Source organism: Hetaerina americana, unplaced genomic scaffold (genome assembly GCF_022747635.1).
Source record: "Hetaerina americana unplaced genomic scaffold, ioHetAmer1.1.p SCAF_8, whole genome shotgun sequence".
NCBI classification, from domain to species: domain Eukaryota; kingdom Metazoa; phylum Arthropoda; class Insecta; order Odonata; family Calopterygidae; genus Hetaerina; species Hetaerina americana.
Window position 1 is genome coordinate 35,062,329 of NW_027287427.1, and position 17,191 is coordinate 35,079,519.

At 42.2% G+C, this 17,191-nt stretch overlaps 1 protein-coding gene across 2 annotated transcripts in view; it reads left to right on the forward strand.

Moving 5' to 3' along the window:
* LOC139697582 (uncharacterized) overlaps window positions 1–17,191 on the forward strand; it is a 525,492-nt gene that overhangs the window by 339,787 nt on the left and 168,514 nt on the right. The window contains exon 1 of one of the 2 annotated variants that reach the window (XM_071596348.1): window positions 16,423–17,038. The exons of the other annotated variant lie outside the window; for it this stretch is intronic. The gene's annotated coding sequence lies outside the window, so the exon portion shown is untranslated. Of the gene's footprint in view, window positions 1–16,422; window positions 17,039–17,191 lie in introns of those variants that run through there. 2 annotated transcript variants of the gene reach the window in all.

Genomic DNA, 17,191 nt, shown 5'->3' on the forward strand with positions numbered 1-17,191 from the left:
CGGCGAGAATTCGGGTTTAAATTGACGACCAATTCCCAATTTCCCACGGCATTTTATTCCCCTGTTTGGACTGTGGCTCTCATTTCTGCGGTTTGTCCTCCCAATGGACGTAGGCGTAGTATCATGACTCCTACTGTAATGACGCTGGGGAAGAGCTGAGATAGCCACATTAGATATGCGTCCACGGGAGGAGGGGATCGCGGGGGCTGAGGTTCGGGGCGCCTGAGCGCGGAGGTGCTCATCACGCGCAGTCGGAATGAGTAGGGGATGGAGGATTGAGAAGGGTTGAATTAATGGGGTCGGAGGGAACAGCGCGGGATGACCAGGGAAGCATTGCGACAATTGGGGTCAAAATCATGCGTGGGGTCTTCGCTTTCCTTCCTTCCCATCCTCCCCCTTCCTCTCTGGCCATCCCCCCGCCGTTGGTCGCCCCACCCCACAGACCGTCGAGTCGCCCGCCCGCCCTTGCCCCGACCTTATTCAAGACTCGTCCCCATCTCCATCTTTATTCCCCCACAGTCATCATGCTTCTCTCCCTTCCCCACTTATTTCTCTCCGCTTTGGTTAAGGCGTTGACCAAGATGAACGGGAGGCTTCTGCAAGAGAGAGAGAATGGAAGGTCTGTCTTTTGTGCTTCCTTCGTAATTGAGGGAGAAGCAGTCCGTCTGTCAGGCAGTTTGTCCTCCCCATACATTTCTTCACCCCTCCCCCGCCCCCCATTTCCGCGGCAGTCAACGCTGCACTATTACCGCACCCCACCCTCGCCCGCCCCCACCTCCCGTTTCTCTCTCCTCCGGCGAAATAACTCCCCCTGGCCTTCAGCAGATCCCTCCTCCCTGCTAATTGCGTAAGTTTGACCATCTCCCTCCATTTCCTCATCCGTGGTCGTCTTACGTCGGTTTTCCGCTTCCATTCCAGTAAACTTAGGCGACGCGACGGTTGCGATGCAAATGCCATATCGCTTTGAGAACTTAGTTCGATTAGATACGTACGCACCTAATGCATATTTGGGCATGGGCTTATGTAATTTAGCGTGTGTTACAGCCTGATTGAATAATTCTAATGACTATTACCCCTATTAAAATATCAAATTGCATGTTCTTCCATTACTTAGAATTAAGGAATCCTTGGATAAATATGTTTTCAAACTGACGTTGTTATCGATAGTGAGTTTCACTTCTCGTATTCAAGTTTTAGTACATTGGTGGTCTGCTAAGTTTCCGACCTGACGAAGATACAAGACATTTTTTCGGAAATTTTCTAGGTCGGAATCTTTTCAGACCACCCTCGTATTTCACCAACGAAACTTTAAAACAGTTGGATGGTTGGGCCCGTTTCATTTCATTGAATCCATCCTTCATTGTAATATCCTTCTCGTGGCGCAGGCCTAACATTTATTTTGGCCTCAGAATGCAGTATGTCGCATTTTTCGGTTGCAAAATGTTATGTGGATGGTAAAGCAAAATAAAGTATCAAGCGTAATTCGTTAAAGGTAATGATAGCAAGTGAGCCCGTTGATTGCTAGGAAGGTACTGACGTTACCTGTCGTTTTATGATAAGATTGGTGTCGACAACGTATCTAACATCTAAATTATGTGTTGCGTAAACGTTATTTATTAACAAAAATCTTTAATAATTCAAATTGGCGTAAAACCATTCCGAGCAAGCTATATGCACTATGGTATCTATTTAAATACTTCTCCAGGCATTCCATATCACTTTGCTAGAAAGGAAATTAAACATTTAAAAATGGATTCCAGAACAAAATAAAAAATTTTACTGTTGCAAAAGAAAACTATAGTATCACTCTATTATAGTTCTAAGGCTTACGCTTTAATCCCTCGTATCATAAGTAGAAGCAAAGACTTATCATTATAGTTAAACTAATCGTAATACCGCAAACGATCATGAAGTAAACGGTTAGGGTTCACAGTCACCTTAGCTCTGCAAAAAGTGTTTTCTTAAATCATTTCGATTTAATTAAGCTTGATATAATTATCCTGGCTTTTTCAGCTGGTGATTAGCATAAAATTTCTAAGTTCCCAAGTACGAATTCGCTGAGAGTTAGTGTCTTCGGTGTGAGTTCATTACTATTCTGATCATGGGGATAGGGAAAGTGAGCGGTATATATTACACCTTAAGAATTAATCATGGTTAAATTAATTGTTTATGTATTGAAAAAGTTTACATAACTTGGAAAGGTTCTGGGCCATAATGGCCCATGTACTAGGGACATAAGGAGAGGGATTGCGTAAGGCAAAGATGCTTTTTCCAGGAGGAAATTGATGACAGGGATATTGAGTAAGAAACGGCTCACCAAAACTTTAATATGGAGCGTAGTTTTGGACGTCGCGGTAACATGGTCACTGAAGTAAGAAGATAGACGTTGATTGGAGACTTTTGAAATGTGGGTGTGGAGAAGTGTGGAGAAGATGAAATGGACCGAGAAGAAATCAAATGAGGAAGTGCTAGGTATGGTGGGGTAGGAAGGGAGATTGTTGGGAGACATCATGAGGGGACAGGATAATTGGGGGTAAAGCATACTGATTGGCAATGGGAAGTTGAAGATTGTGATAGAGGGGAGAGCGTTGGGCTAACAAGAATGGAGAAGGAATAAGATAGGGATGTTTTATGGAATGAAGGGAGAAAAGAAGTATGCGGAATTGAAGACGGACTTATTGCAGTGTCTTATTTCTCTTTCTATTCAAAACCCACCTTAAATGGTAGAATACCAATAATAGTGATAATATATTATCGAATATGAATTTTCTATGAAATGAGGTCAAATTCGATTGAATTTTACGATTCCGTTCTGTCCTTGTGCTGCATTGGACATGTATACTGCACATAATGATGCGCGAAATAAATACATCTTCACACACATATTGTTTTTTGTAACATTTCCTGTCGTAAGATGCACTCCCACCATATCGGATTCCAAGAAAAAGAATCGTATGTTTCTTATCGATGTGGAGCAAGAGAGAGGGGGGGTTTTCGACGTTCACAGTAGGCAGTAACTTGGAAAAGAGCTTTAATAGCATTTCCTTTCATTGCTATAATAACAGCTTTTTTATATTCAAAATGTTGAGTCGGCATAAAAGTGCCCTTGAAAAATAGCTCAAGTATCGAGGGTGTGGCGCTGTGATAGAGACAAAGAAGGCATTGAAATTACTGGTTGGTCTCTAAGGCACCCACTGTATAATCGAGAGCAGAATTGTGTTAATGACCGTAATGCACAAGGAAGAATAAAAATAACTTTGCGTTTCCACAGGATATAATTTTTTTGTCAACTAGTTTCTTTATGCCGTAGCATCATCTGGACTGCTGCAGTGCAGCGAAACTACTTGACAGTTATTTTCATTCTGTCATTGAAGAATTTCCAGGAGTACAATGGAATGTACAAATTCCACAAAATGTCGGCCTCAACGCTCTCTCAAATTGTTAATGAACCACCGTGTGTTTTCGACGTTAAATACGTAATTATCAAGGTGTTCTATTCACTGTAAATAACTATCGTACAACAAAGGTTGGAGATGCGGGTTTCTTGGGGATTTAAATAAGGGAAGGGGTGGATATAATGTAAACGGGAGAGGGAATTCTTATTCTGTTTAGGTAATTTACCGGCAGATTATCGACATACATAACCAATACATATTTCTCTTGTCTCTCCTAACAACCAAACATGCTACTCTAACAACAAGCCTCCCTTAATCTCCATTTACACACTTTCCTCCTTTCATTTCGTACAGCATCCCTATCCTATGTCTGCCCCTTCCTTATTTTCCGAGCATTCACCCTTCTATCACTGTCTTAAACATTCTACTGCCGATCAATATGCTTTTCATCCATTTTTCCAGCCTCCTAATGATTTCTCCTAACAATCCTCTTTCCTCTCCCACCAAACCCAGAACCTCCTCGTTTGTTTTCCTTACTGTCCACTTAAACTTCTCCATCCTTCTCTACCACAATATATTTACAACCTTTAATCAACGCCTATCATCCTGCTTCAATGACCATTTTTCTGCGCCGCACATAAACACGCTCCAAATCATAGTTTTAACAAGACTTTTCTTAACGTCCTTATGTAATCTCCCTGCTATTAATTCCATCCTTGTGAATGCTTCACTGCTTGTTGCAACTTTTCTCCTCATGTCCTTGCTACTTTCACCATTTTGATATATTTTTATCTAATGGCTTTGCATTCTTCCATTTCCTTCTCTCATCTATCTTTATAATCATCGCATCCGTGATTATTCTTTCCGGATTGCGGTTTCCTTATCCTTTTCCTATTAACTCTATAGAATATTTCGCGGCTTTCGATATCCCTTTTATGATACATTCCCATTTGCCTCGATAGTACTCAGCTCCTTTCCCTCGCTCATGATTTTCTCTACAGCCTGCTGATACTCATTCCTTGTAAATCCAGTAAATAAGTACTTCTACATTACACCTCCTAACCCGCCTCCCCTGCCCTATCTTTTTGAATCGGAAGATACACGTCACGACTACTTAATTGTGATCAGAGTCCACATCCGCTCCCGAAAACCTGTGCGAATTGATAACACTGTCCCTAAATCTGTGCCCAGCCATAATATAATCTAACTGATAATTTTATTCTCTGATTTCTAATACATGTACTAAAAACTGGGTAGAGGGTCATGAGGAAGCGTTTTCGGGAATTAACTAGGATTGACGGAGGGATACGCAGGAGCAAGATAGGGTCGTTGATGGAGAATAAAATAATGCCCCTGATAAAGATTAAAATGGTGTCGAGAAAGGAGAGAATCATATTCGCCCATTCAAACATCACAAACGGTTGCCCTACTCCCCCACCCCATTTCGATTTGTGTAATTATAGAGGGGCTTGCCTACTTCCTTCCGCTTTCCGGGGGTGTGAAACAACTTGGCTTATTCTAGCATACAGGTTGTACACGTGAAATGGAACGGCTTGTGTGGGAATTCTTGATTTTGAAACCTCGATTTGTGTTTGAAATAATTCCCGTTGAAAAATACCATGGCATCAAATCTAAAAAGTCCTTCCAAAAAGTATGGCCTGAAAGTTTTGACTTAGTTTACGTAGATGTATACCGTGTATAAACGGCTTTCATGGACCATTGCACAAGCAACGTGGCAGAGCTGCTAAGAAGAGTAGTAGACGTTTTAGCTGAGGTCATTTGCACCATTAGGGATGGATTGGAAAGGATGAAGGGTGGGGGGAAACCTGCCATCTGCATTAGCCTACTCTTTAAGAAAGGCTCCAAGGGGTCCGCAGCTTAACGTCCCATCCGACAGTCGACGTACTCACTTCAAGTGCCCTCCGAAAAGCACCTCAAGTAGGATCGGGATACCACTGAAAAATATCTGCCTCAGGGATTCGAACCCGGATTCTATGGGTTGGAAGCCAGTATGTTAGCCACCGCACCACCTCGATCCCCCGCTGCTTAGAAGATCTGCGTTCTCTACTTAACGGCAGGATTTTTCTGTATCACTAAGATAATTTCCGATCTAAATCCCGATAAATTTCCATTTTTTGCATGACAAGGTCAGGAGACTTAGCCAACGATCATTGGAGGGGTATTAGTGATCTGGAAATTTTTAATGAGCCAGGTTTCCTCGACTTTGGACTGATCAGGCCATATGCCTGATCAGTCCAAAGTCGAGGAACCCTGGCTCATAAAAACTTTCCAGATATCGCAAAATAATTATTTCGGAATTAAATTATTATTTATAAATATAAAATAATATAAATTATTATTTATTACACGTACGTCAATTACCTTATTCTTCATTAATTCAATACCTTTCGATACCAATTCGATACCTTTTTTTAGTGGGTTCAAATATTCCCACGTGATACTATTGTGCTTTGTACTTGCATTATTGCATTTTTATTCGCGTCACTATTATTCAACCTTGGGAGCACATTTCGATTGTTTCAATTCGTTGGGGAACATAGGTGCAAAACTGCAATAGCTGCAGAAAAGCGAGTTGAATTTTTAAGCCGTTAAATGCCAACCGTGCATTATAACTTGCGTATTTCTCCGAATCCATAGGTTTCTTGGGCCAGTCCAAGAGGAATTGTATGGGTCAGCGGGAAATGGAAAGCCGCCTTTTCGTAAGAAAATTACCCCAATTATTTAAACGGAGTAGTACGGGGAAAATTGTGTAACGCAAGGATCTAAAAACATAAAATGATATCATTGAAATATTTCTGTTTAATAAATATCTGCTTTTTACTCCGGGGCTTTAAATCAGCGCGCATCATTACAAAATGCATTGAAATTTTTGCGAACGGGCTGCAGTGGAAAAAAATTGCGTAAGCATCTTCTCTGTAGTCGCCTTAAAATAATGAGTTTCATAAACAGACATTTGATGTTGATTTATTTCCTCTCGCAATCATTTCAGTGTTGTTTCCTTCGCCGTACTTCCAATTCCCGTCATACCCTGATCCCCACATTTCATCATGAGTCTCCTTCCCATATTCTTTCCTTCCAATTTAGTGCGAATGACACATTCATTCTTAATACGAGAGAGACGAGTACTCAAGTATTCAGAGAGGTGTTTATGCCTTGAATGTGTTCAATAAGCTTCTCCTCTTTCTGGTCAGTGCTTCGTTGGGGCTTCTCCTACCTGCTACTTTGCGAAGGACTTCTCAATTAGACGTTAGTTCCGTTTGATTTACCTTCATTGTTCTTTTGTGGTACCACACCTGGCTTCTATATCTTCTCGGACTTCTATCCTCCGTCGATCTAGAGATATTTAAATTTTATTTACAAATAGTACATACATAATATATATAAAACCATAAACACAGTAATCAACCCGAAGGTCGATTTGATTGGTGATGGTAGAGTTCACCCCAGTACTAAGCCCGACGGCGTATGAAATTCACACATCAGGGTAAGGAGACCAGTTCCTTGTCCTGTGCTGTTTATGGTTTCCCAGGAAGAACTGGTACCCAAAAAATCACATAGGAGGAGCTGTAGGTGCCCAGAGTGCCCGGGAATCGAACCCGAGCCCCTTCGATCAGCAGTCTACCCACTGAACTACCGCGACCCACATATAAGCGTAATTTGGCAAAGGTCAATCTTTAATGATCCATAAACCGTAAAACGCCCCATGGTTACTTTTAGAATAAAATGTCGACCTACTGGATTTGACAATACTCAGTAATCGGCGTGCGGGGTGGAAAGGTAGGAAAAGGTAGTGAGAAGAATGGATTGATTGGTCGGAGTGCCGGGTGGTGAGCTGGAGGATGTTGTCTGTTGCGCCATTTGCCGTCCGATGAGCAAAGCGACCTCGGACTGCGAATAAAACTTCGCGCCTTGACACCTCGCCCGGTCTGCTTCGCTGTTTAGCGCCTATCGCCTCTATTTTTTTGTTTTGGACAACTTAGCGGAGGCAATTGAGCCGTTCTATTTTTCCCATTCGAATGGGACGATTTGCGTGCACTATAGCAGAGGTGAGGCAGCGCTAGGCATTATTCCTCGAGCTCTGGGTTATATTAGCGAATCGTTAGCGCGCTCGGAAGCGCCGCGGGGGGAAATCGTTCGCACGCGATGGGTCTTATCGTGTGGTGATATTCATTGGAGAAACGAAGGCCGCGAGGAGGCCTATGAAACGGCATGGCTCGATGGAGCGACTTAGGTAATGCAGGTGTGCTACTTAAAGCGGAAATATTTGTCTGTCGCCAGATTAAAAAAGATACTCATTCTCTATGCCCCAATGTTAGTCTTAAAATGACTCCCAGATCATCACGATTTTGGATTTCACGTCAAGATACATTCTATTCGTTTTTGCCGTATGAATGCTTTTGTCTGGGTTAGAAATAGTCACAGTATTGGCTGAGGTAAAATATAATCAAAGCGATTGTTATTTCGTGAAATGAGTCCAGAGATGTACGTGTTGATCGAACAGATTAATTATAATTTATGCCTGAATATTTCCTGTCACGGGTCGTGTCGTCTGGTAAGCATTGTACTTAAAAAAAATTGTTTTCTTACACATCAAATATAGAATAAAATAAGAAATGAAAGAGTCTTAGCTTCGATCTAATCTTTAAAGTGGTGGAAAAGTGGAATGCATAAATTTCATTGGAAATGCGCTTGCAAAATTACCAACCTACTTTATTGAAATATAAATTCCATCAGCTCTTTAGAATCGGCGTCTGATATTTTGCGTCATCAAGCTTAGTCACTCACAAGTATCGATGTTTGAATTTTCCTACTGTTAATATTGTGTGAAATTCAATCGTCTAAATAGCAACTCATAAGTTTGTAAGAAAACCCACACACTTACCCTTATGAACTTACTTGGAATGAACTTACCACAACGACCGATCGTAAATTACTTATTGAATAATTTTCTTACGCTATTACATTTATTATACCAAGACAAGAATCCCTAGTTATAGCGTCTTGGAGAAGTTTGAGCGCTTATTGTTAAATTAATTCAAAGGTGGTTTTGCCGTTATGATATCGCTTTCGCAAACCACACGGCAAAGGTTTATGCGAGTCAGTTTGTTCGTGAGTAATGGGTTGAAGGGTTGGACTGAAAAACATGTTCAGCATCAAATTCCACCGATTCACTTAAAAGGTAATAATTGAAGTGTTTTTGTCCCTTAGCGAACGAGGGAAGCCTTGGCCAAACAGAGGATTGCGTTCCCTATTCAATCCTCTTCTCGTCTTAATTTTTCTCATTAGACCATGTCTGATTTTCCTTGTTAGACCACCGACGTAGCGATATCGCCTGGAGATGCGGCAGCTGTGATCGACCGACCTGAAACACAGTTCCTGTTCAGATCGATCCTCTTCGAGACGTGCGTCATCTGAGGTGAATCAAACTTCGAGCGAACTCGGTAAAATGTCGGCCGTGGCCATGGAGCTCGTTCGGCCTTTGGGAGCTATCCTCTTCCTCCTTCCGGTGTACCAAGTCTAAAGGCACTCACGTTGGGCCGTTTTCTTCGAAACATGTGATTTCATGTCAATACTTAATTTGCTTCACGAACATTCCATTAGGTTAAGCGAGATGTCGGAAGCAATACGATGACGTCATCGGTAACTCCGTCATCCCGAAAGCCTAAATTGACGCATTTGTGTCTATGTACTTGTGCGGAATCCGTGAGAACATAAGACGGGACTAAGTATTAGAATCCTCCCCTCTGCCGTCCCATCCCCTACGTATGTTTGTGGAGGAGGAGCCCAGAGTTAAAGGCCTGGCCACCTGCCCAAATTATCCCCCAGGTTAGGAGGGTAAGTCAGGCAAGCTCAGGGAGCGTAATAGCGGAGAAAATGTCTGCTTTGAGATTAGCGTTGAGCTCTCAAAATGGCACCCCCAAGCTATTTGAATCAATTGCACGCGTTCTGTTTTAACTTACAATTAGGGTGGTGACCCAGCAGAGAGGTACGCTTCTCGTAATGGCATAATTCCATCCGAATTCAGTTCTCTATTTTGGGATCATTGCGAGGTAGATTTGTGGAAGATTCATGTAAGATTATTCTCAATCCGAATAAGTTACTAATTGTTGGTGATTGTTGAAGCATTGGCACTATTTTGTGTAGCTTTATCGCCTATGATAGCCTTCATATTCTCCGTTTGGTAACGCTTAACTGTCGGATTTACTGGTAATTAAAATTGGTAGCTGCCATTGTCGGTAAATCGCGGCTTAATTGCTCCCTAATTGAGAGTTAAGGTATGGCGTTGACAGTTGTAAAGCTGGTTCGGCATTCATCATCTTTCTCCCGCTTTTCCTAACGTGCGCAATCCATTTGCTGTGGTACTTTACTTAACGGAAGAGGTATTTTAAACATTTTATGCATTAACTTTCCAATGTATTTTCAGATTTTGTGATGAAATGTAGAATAGTTTTACATTTAATGATGACGCCAGATATTTTGATTTATTTTGAAAATAGAATTCTTACGACCCCGGATTCTTTAAAGAAAGGAAATACAGAAAATAGGAGTAACTTATAACAGTTTATCCAGTAGCTTTAAGACAATTTACGTGTAGCAGGAAGGTAAGTAGCTGAAATCTTATTTCTGTTGCTGTGACTTATAGCATATGGAAAATATTTCCGTGGTCTATTTTCTGAATCTTTTATGGATATGATAGATATGGAACTGGTTTAGTTACCCCACTGGTTAAATTATACTTTATTTAGGTGAAGCCAGTTAAGTTTTCAGTTAATAAAAAATGATATGAAAGTAGCTAACTCGGATGGAACACGTTAGGAATACCAAGGTTCTTACTTCTATAGTTACCCGCATCTCTTAATGAGTATCAAAAATTATTATAATCATTTAATCTCTTATTTTGTTGTAGCGTGTTATTCTCTGCAGCTTGACGACTAGTATACAAGATTTTACATAAGATCAGAGTATGTTGTTTTTGGAACCATTTTGCTAAGTACTTTTTCCTATCTTTCCTAAGTTTACATTAAAGTGGGGAATTTTCTGTCATATGTCTACATCTACCTTATACCCAGGGACCCACCACGAGGGCGTATTCCAGGGAGCATTAGGACATCGGTCTTAATTAATTATAGGATTATAGATAAACGTAAAATTTCCTGAAGGATCGCATATCGCAGAATGGTTTTCCGATTGTAATTATTGGGGTGCTTTATTATTGGGTAAATTCTTTTGTTTTCCCATAATACGCATTTATTTGTATCTTAGAAATAATCTATAATTATTCACCGTAAGTTTACCTCTAACGTAAATATTACGGCGACATGCATTCTTCGAATAGATTTTTATAGCATACCCTCCATTAAATAATCTCAAATAGAGTGGATGACAGTGGTCATATGCATCGTAAAATGTTCCTATATTATCGATGTACAATGATTTGAACTATAGACCGTCTACTTCTGGTATTTACTACTTACCAATGACTGTTATGCAATTCTGAAGAATTACCATTCGATGAGCGTTTATGCATGCCTATTATACCCACCCAGTAGGGTTATTTCATACCTGCCACCATTGTTAAGTTCCATTGGTTTAATCGCAATGCGCCTTTTTCTGTAGAATAACAGATTACTATTGTTTCTGTTCCTATGACTGATCATAAAGGTATTCATCATAAAGTCAGTCCAAAGGTCACGAGAAAGAACTTGTTTGAGATATGATGCCTGGTTCAATGGAAGGTCATGCGGGACGAATTTTTAAAGTGATGACACGGACGAAGTTGGTAGGAATCGTGGTCTCAAGGTCAAAGACTCTGGAGCCAAAATCAATCGCACATTCACAGTGATGAATTTCTGAACTCAGTGAATCTCAGTGAAAACTTTGAGATCAAGTGGGAAGAATTCATATATAGTATTGTTTTCTTTTTGTGAGAAGCATATTATCGATACCTGTAGATTTTACTCACATTCCGGAGGCCTCTGCTATGTTTTATAACTCTGCAGTAATATTAGTGTTTTCATTTCCAAAAGCGCCTTTGAAATTCCCCAGGTGACGAGAATAGGCCAAAGGTGATACCACCCGTGCGGTTGGCACCTAGTGGCTGGCAGGCACTGGAGCTGCTAGTCCTCTCTCTGTGAGGTCAAAATGCCAGCCAGTCATTGAATGCCAGTATGAGAAACGTTTGCACTTGTCACCAAGTCTCGTCACGCCGATGACTGTCTATAGACTTAGAGAAATGATGGCGCATACCCATGTGCGTATGTATTCGTTTCAACACACATGTACTCTCGATTTTATGTGTTTATTCATACGACTCCCTTCTTAAAGAATGTCGAGGGACAGTTGTTGCCTTTTTGCCTTGAATCACGCCAGCAGAAGGTGTTACAGAAATGATAAATAGCATTCACGCTTCATTAGCCAAGGGAAATACTTTAGAGGACCTGCATTTCTGAACATTTTAACGGCTCGAGCAATTAGGAAAAATACTTAGTAGATTTCAACAACCTTCGTTGTGTTGCGGCCGGTTTCGCCTCATATGTAACATCGTCAGGTCCTGCAAGTATTATAAGTAAGGAAATTATTAGTTACTTTTCAATAAATCCATAGAGTTTATATGTTTACTTACGAAGACTTCTTGTTTTAATAAAGAATAAAGAAAATTGTATAAGAGCGCTCTCATAAATTCGTATAAGGGTTGGGGATTAGAGATTATTTCTAGGACCAAACCTGATAGTGTAATATACCACTACTTAAGAGGCGATAATGTTAATTTTCTATTTTTTATATTATTTTCTATCCAACTCTTCAGCTTGCAAACGAGCTGAAAACCCGGAGATTGACAGGCGAAATGAACAACATGGAATACATATACTAGTAAGGTAATAAAAAATATAATTATGCATTAATGATGAGATAATTAATCGTTTCAGGCGCTACTTTGTGGAGTTTTTCCATAATTAATAACGTCAAAGTAAAACTTTGTTAATTCACATGAAAAATAAACTTAAATGCAACGCAGGTTTCACCGCGGTACAGCATCATCAGGCCGTGGGCCTGGTTTGCATCTAAGTTTATTTTTCATGTGGATTTACACGTTTTATTTTAACATTATTCATTAACGATGAGATATTTATTATATATTTTATATAAAACGGTATGTATCAATATATGGTTGAAAATAATATTTGTTTCCTATAAAATATCCCAACTATGCATTTTAATCTCTCTAGCACCTCAGCAGCGCTGAAAATACGTTAGCGTAACAAAAATCGTTGATCCGCAATGGGGTTAGAAACTGAAACATGAGCTTTAAATAGAGGTCTTGTTTTTATATTGTTTCATTTGATTGGCATCACGAGCGACTTCAATAAATACGCTTTAATATTCATTTAATGGCATTTATTGTCTCTCCTCCATGGTACCTTGATTTTTTGACCAGTCGTGTCTTAGAGAATTTCAAGTACAAGGGAAGAAAAAAGATGCAAAAGCTTCTCAGTAACGCGTATCTCCTATCCTACGATAAAATCTGAGAATAGGGTTGTGTAAATTTTTCGGCTCGGAAATAAACACTTCAAAGAAACCATGATAAAACCATTGAGAATCTCGGTTTTATTCTGGGGCGAATGATTTCTCTCGTGAAAATCCCATTGAATGTTGCGCTCATTCTTCAAGCAGATGGTTTTTAAAGTTTGTTTTCTCTTCTTTTAGCTATTTTCCTACAGCGGGAGTAAGGTTTTTTTTCCATCGGACGTGCCTCAAATATCCACCCCCAAATTTTGTTTTCGCGTGTTTAGACGGCATGCTTTTCATCCTTATCGAGACCCGTCATAACTCACGAAGGCAATCTGTGCTCTTCTTGTCGTCCGCGACATTATTTTCCCTTTTGTTTTTTTTCGGCGGAAAAGTTTGATTCCACGGAAATCCGGTGACGCATGACTCCTCCGGCGCTGAAATAAGTTACGCATATTTCACACGAATCCTGCGGAACGGGGAAGAAAGCTCTCAGGAGCTCCTCCCGTCGTGCAAACCAGGAAATGGTTCCGTGATAAAGGAAAGCGAGGACCAAGCTAAACCTTTCTCCGATGCTCCGCCCCCTCACAACACCGTGTTCATTCTAGTTTCTATTTCGAGTGCGGCCTGTGTCACGCAGGCTTAGAAGTCTCACAAATATCTCTCTACAAAACGTGATGTATTTAGTTATCTCGAATAGTCATCTTGTCAGAGTCTATTTCCCGATGGAATTACTCTAGCCCGTGGCTCCACCGAATGCCCTGTGCATATGTCCAAATCCCACGAAATAGGATTCTGCTTGAATGTAAATATTTGGGATTGGTTAGGGTGAAGCTTACCCAGATGGCTTACTATGTTAGCAAGCTGCTTTATATTTTACTTGAGGGGTCGGAAACACTAATATTGTCATCATGTTGTCTTCTTGGATTTACCTCTATGTTGAACGCTTTAGCTAAACATGAGAATATTGGCTATGAATGCAGTTATTTTGACAGGATTTTAATTCATTATCTTCATAGATATAATAACTACAAGTAACTTCACTGATTGTGACGGACGCTATGTGCATGAAAGAGGCACACTAGAATCCGGCTGTCACTTATGAAGCGGGATAGGAAATAAATACTAATACACAGGGAAATAATGGATGCATAGAACTAATAAGGAATAGAATTATGTAATTTGGAAAAAGCTGCATGGGACAAACCGAGTGGAAGAATTTATGGGCAAAAATTTGCGTGTTATTTTTAAGGGAAATGATGAATCAACCGGATATACAACTCGCTCGAAAGGTAAGTTTTTTTCCGTATTGTTTAGTTTAAATTTAAACGTGTCAGAGGTATTTCGAGTTCATCGTATTGCCCATGTTTTACCAAAAACGGGATTTGTTAAGGTGTCAACCATACGTACATACAGAAATATTACTTCATACATGCGTTTAAATATTTGCTAGCTAATTACAAAAACACCAGATTTAACCCTCCCACACACCTTAGTGGATCGCGGGGTATTAATTTCCGCGTCGAACACTTGAGCACATGCAAGGCCATGAACATCGTCTAGTATTTGCTGGGTATTACTGAACCATTAAGTTTTGGAATTTGAGCTAATATATTTGGGCGCTTGGGTTCAATTTTGTTATGATTACGTATCGTGCGAGGGAAGAACAAGTACTTGTATCTGCTGGTGATATTGTCTTATCTCTCTTGTTAAATCCTAGTGGTCAATCTTACCAATACAATTTAATGCCATAATAATACCCCTGGTGTCGCCAGTAAACTCGGGTGCCTCGTACCTTTATAAAATTCCTAACTTACCTGTTCCTGAATCAAACCTAATTCTTACAACAAACCCATCACGCTTACTCTCTTCTCGCGTTAATTTTTAAACAACCCCAACGATTTTTTTCCTGAAGCTTTTCCAATTCCTCAAATTAATTTTCCTCCCTCGGATCCTAAAGACATGTCGCGTATTCCAAATGAGACAAAACTCAAGCACAGTAGCTCCTGTCTTACTTTTCCATCACACTTTCCTGCAAAGAGTCTATAAAACCGAGACCCTTCAGGTCTCATCCGCATGTTCTTTTCACCAATATTGATCACAAAGTTAGGGCTAATAGTATTTCTTATATTAGTATAGCTGATAGTATTCTTTATTCTTGTGCAATCAAACCAAGATTACGTAATGAAAACGTCATACCAAACCGTTTTCATACCCCATTCCTTAATCGATTACTTCACGCTTAGTTAGAATTACCTAATTTATTCACTGACTTCCTAACACCTCCTGACCGCGCTTTTTTAAGTTTTGTCCCACGCATCCATGCCCACGAAGTCCGTGAGGTGACTCGCCGGCTTTAGCTCAACCGAGGTTGTACTTGAGACGGCAGAAAATGCTCCTCTTTAGATGGCTGCGGAGATAAATTTCAACAGTTCAAACGCATAAGGAAACTTTCTGCTTGGTACGAGTATTCTCATATTTGCAAGGGTGCTCATATTTGTGGGCTTGTCGGGCGAGAACGCAATCTCTCTTCCCCTATCTGTCGGGTGTATTTGCTGAGGGTCGCCTAAGCTCGTGGTCGCAGGTGTCCCCGTAGAAAGGAGCCCCGCGCGTATCACTGCACGTTATCAGTCGCTATCAATACGGCGTACGTGACTCTTTCGAGATCGCGACAGCAATTCTCAACTGTGCCCACACTCACGCCCTTGCGATGCCACGGCTGGGCAGCTCAGCGGACTGTATTGTCCGGAGAAGCACAGGGAGAGGAATAAAGGAGCAGGAGAGAGAGAGAAGAATGACTCACTTGTAGCTTCGCTGCCACGCCCCCCCTGTGCCCCCACTCCCCCCAACTCTCCCCCTCTCCGCCCCTCTTCGCCCAAACCGCAGTCCTGCCGAACGCCCAGTCAGACATTCCTCACACTTCTCCCTCCCCACCGACTCCCTTCCCCCACCAGACGCCCACCCACCCACTCCCTCCCCTCTTCTTCCGCAGCCGTTCCCCTCTCGCCTCCCCTCACCCGCGCGGAAATGACGTCGCTGCATGTGGCCGTCCTGCACGTCCGTGCCCGTGTGTTCTCCGTCCACGCACTCCACCGCTCGCACGCGTGAACGTGTCGTCAGGCACTGGCTCGACTTAACTCGACTACCGAGCACAAACGCACGCCCTGCACTCCCCGATCATCCAACCAACCCACACTCCTCTCCCGGCCAACCTCCCCGTCGAGTCCCCCTCCCGATTCTCGGTGCGTAACAGCGGGGATATTTAAGCGGAGGTGGGGAAAGAACTGCGGATGTGTGTGCCTGTGGAGGTGGGTGGTTGTGGGAGGGGCGGTCGTTGTAGGGGAAAAGAGAGCAGGGGAGCGGGTGTGTTTGGCGGGAGGGGGGGTGGGCGGTGGACTGGCGGGAGGAGTGCAGGAGGAAGAAGAGCGACTGCTTTGCTGGATTGAGTGGACCGGCGAGGTCAGTCCGTCGGAGAGACTTGGCGTCGCTGGAACTGGTCGGACGAGGCCTCCCTTAACCCCCTCGTGCCGGTGAAGGGCGAGAGAGCTCTGCTGCGGAGAGGAGTATACAAGTTTCGAGATCCGGTTCGGAGTACACCGCGGCGCCCCGGCTGGGAATGGTGTTTCCCATTTAAGCGGCCCGTCGCTGGGGTTTCTTCCGTGATCCTCATTGCATTTCCTCACCGCTTATCTCTCACCCCCGCACAGTTTCACAGTCGTCGTTCGCACGAGGTAGAGCGTCCGAGTAGTTCGTGTGTGTGCACGTGTGTTGTTTTGTGTTTGTGTGTATCCATTTTCTCGATTCCTCTCTCGCCGTTTTTCTATATTTTTTACGTGGACGCGTGTGCTTCGACGGCCCGAGGGCGATTTTTCAAGGTTGGATCCGAGGCATCCGTCTCGCCGGGCGTGTGCGCCGCCTCTTCCCGTGGGATGTTCCTCAGTGCACCGGTGATGCGTCCCGGTGGTAGAGTGTAAGTCGTGCCGAAGTGCGTGAATGGTGTTTCTCTTGGATGGTTCCACTTCGTCGACTGAAGTGTTTCGAAAAGAAAAAAGTAAGCGGTGCGAGCGGACGCGTTTAGACGCCCCTCCTGAGTATGCCGCTCTCCACTGGCGGAGGTGAGTCCATGTGGTTCGCGTTTTTTTTTCTTGCAATAGTTAATTCGGTTTTTTTCGGCGTCGGATACGGGTTATGACTCTGACGGGTGTGCTCGTCTGCGTGTTGGTGCGGTGCTCCGTTTTTTTCGGTATCTGCAATTTTTTTCCGATCGT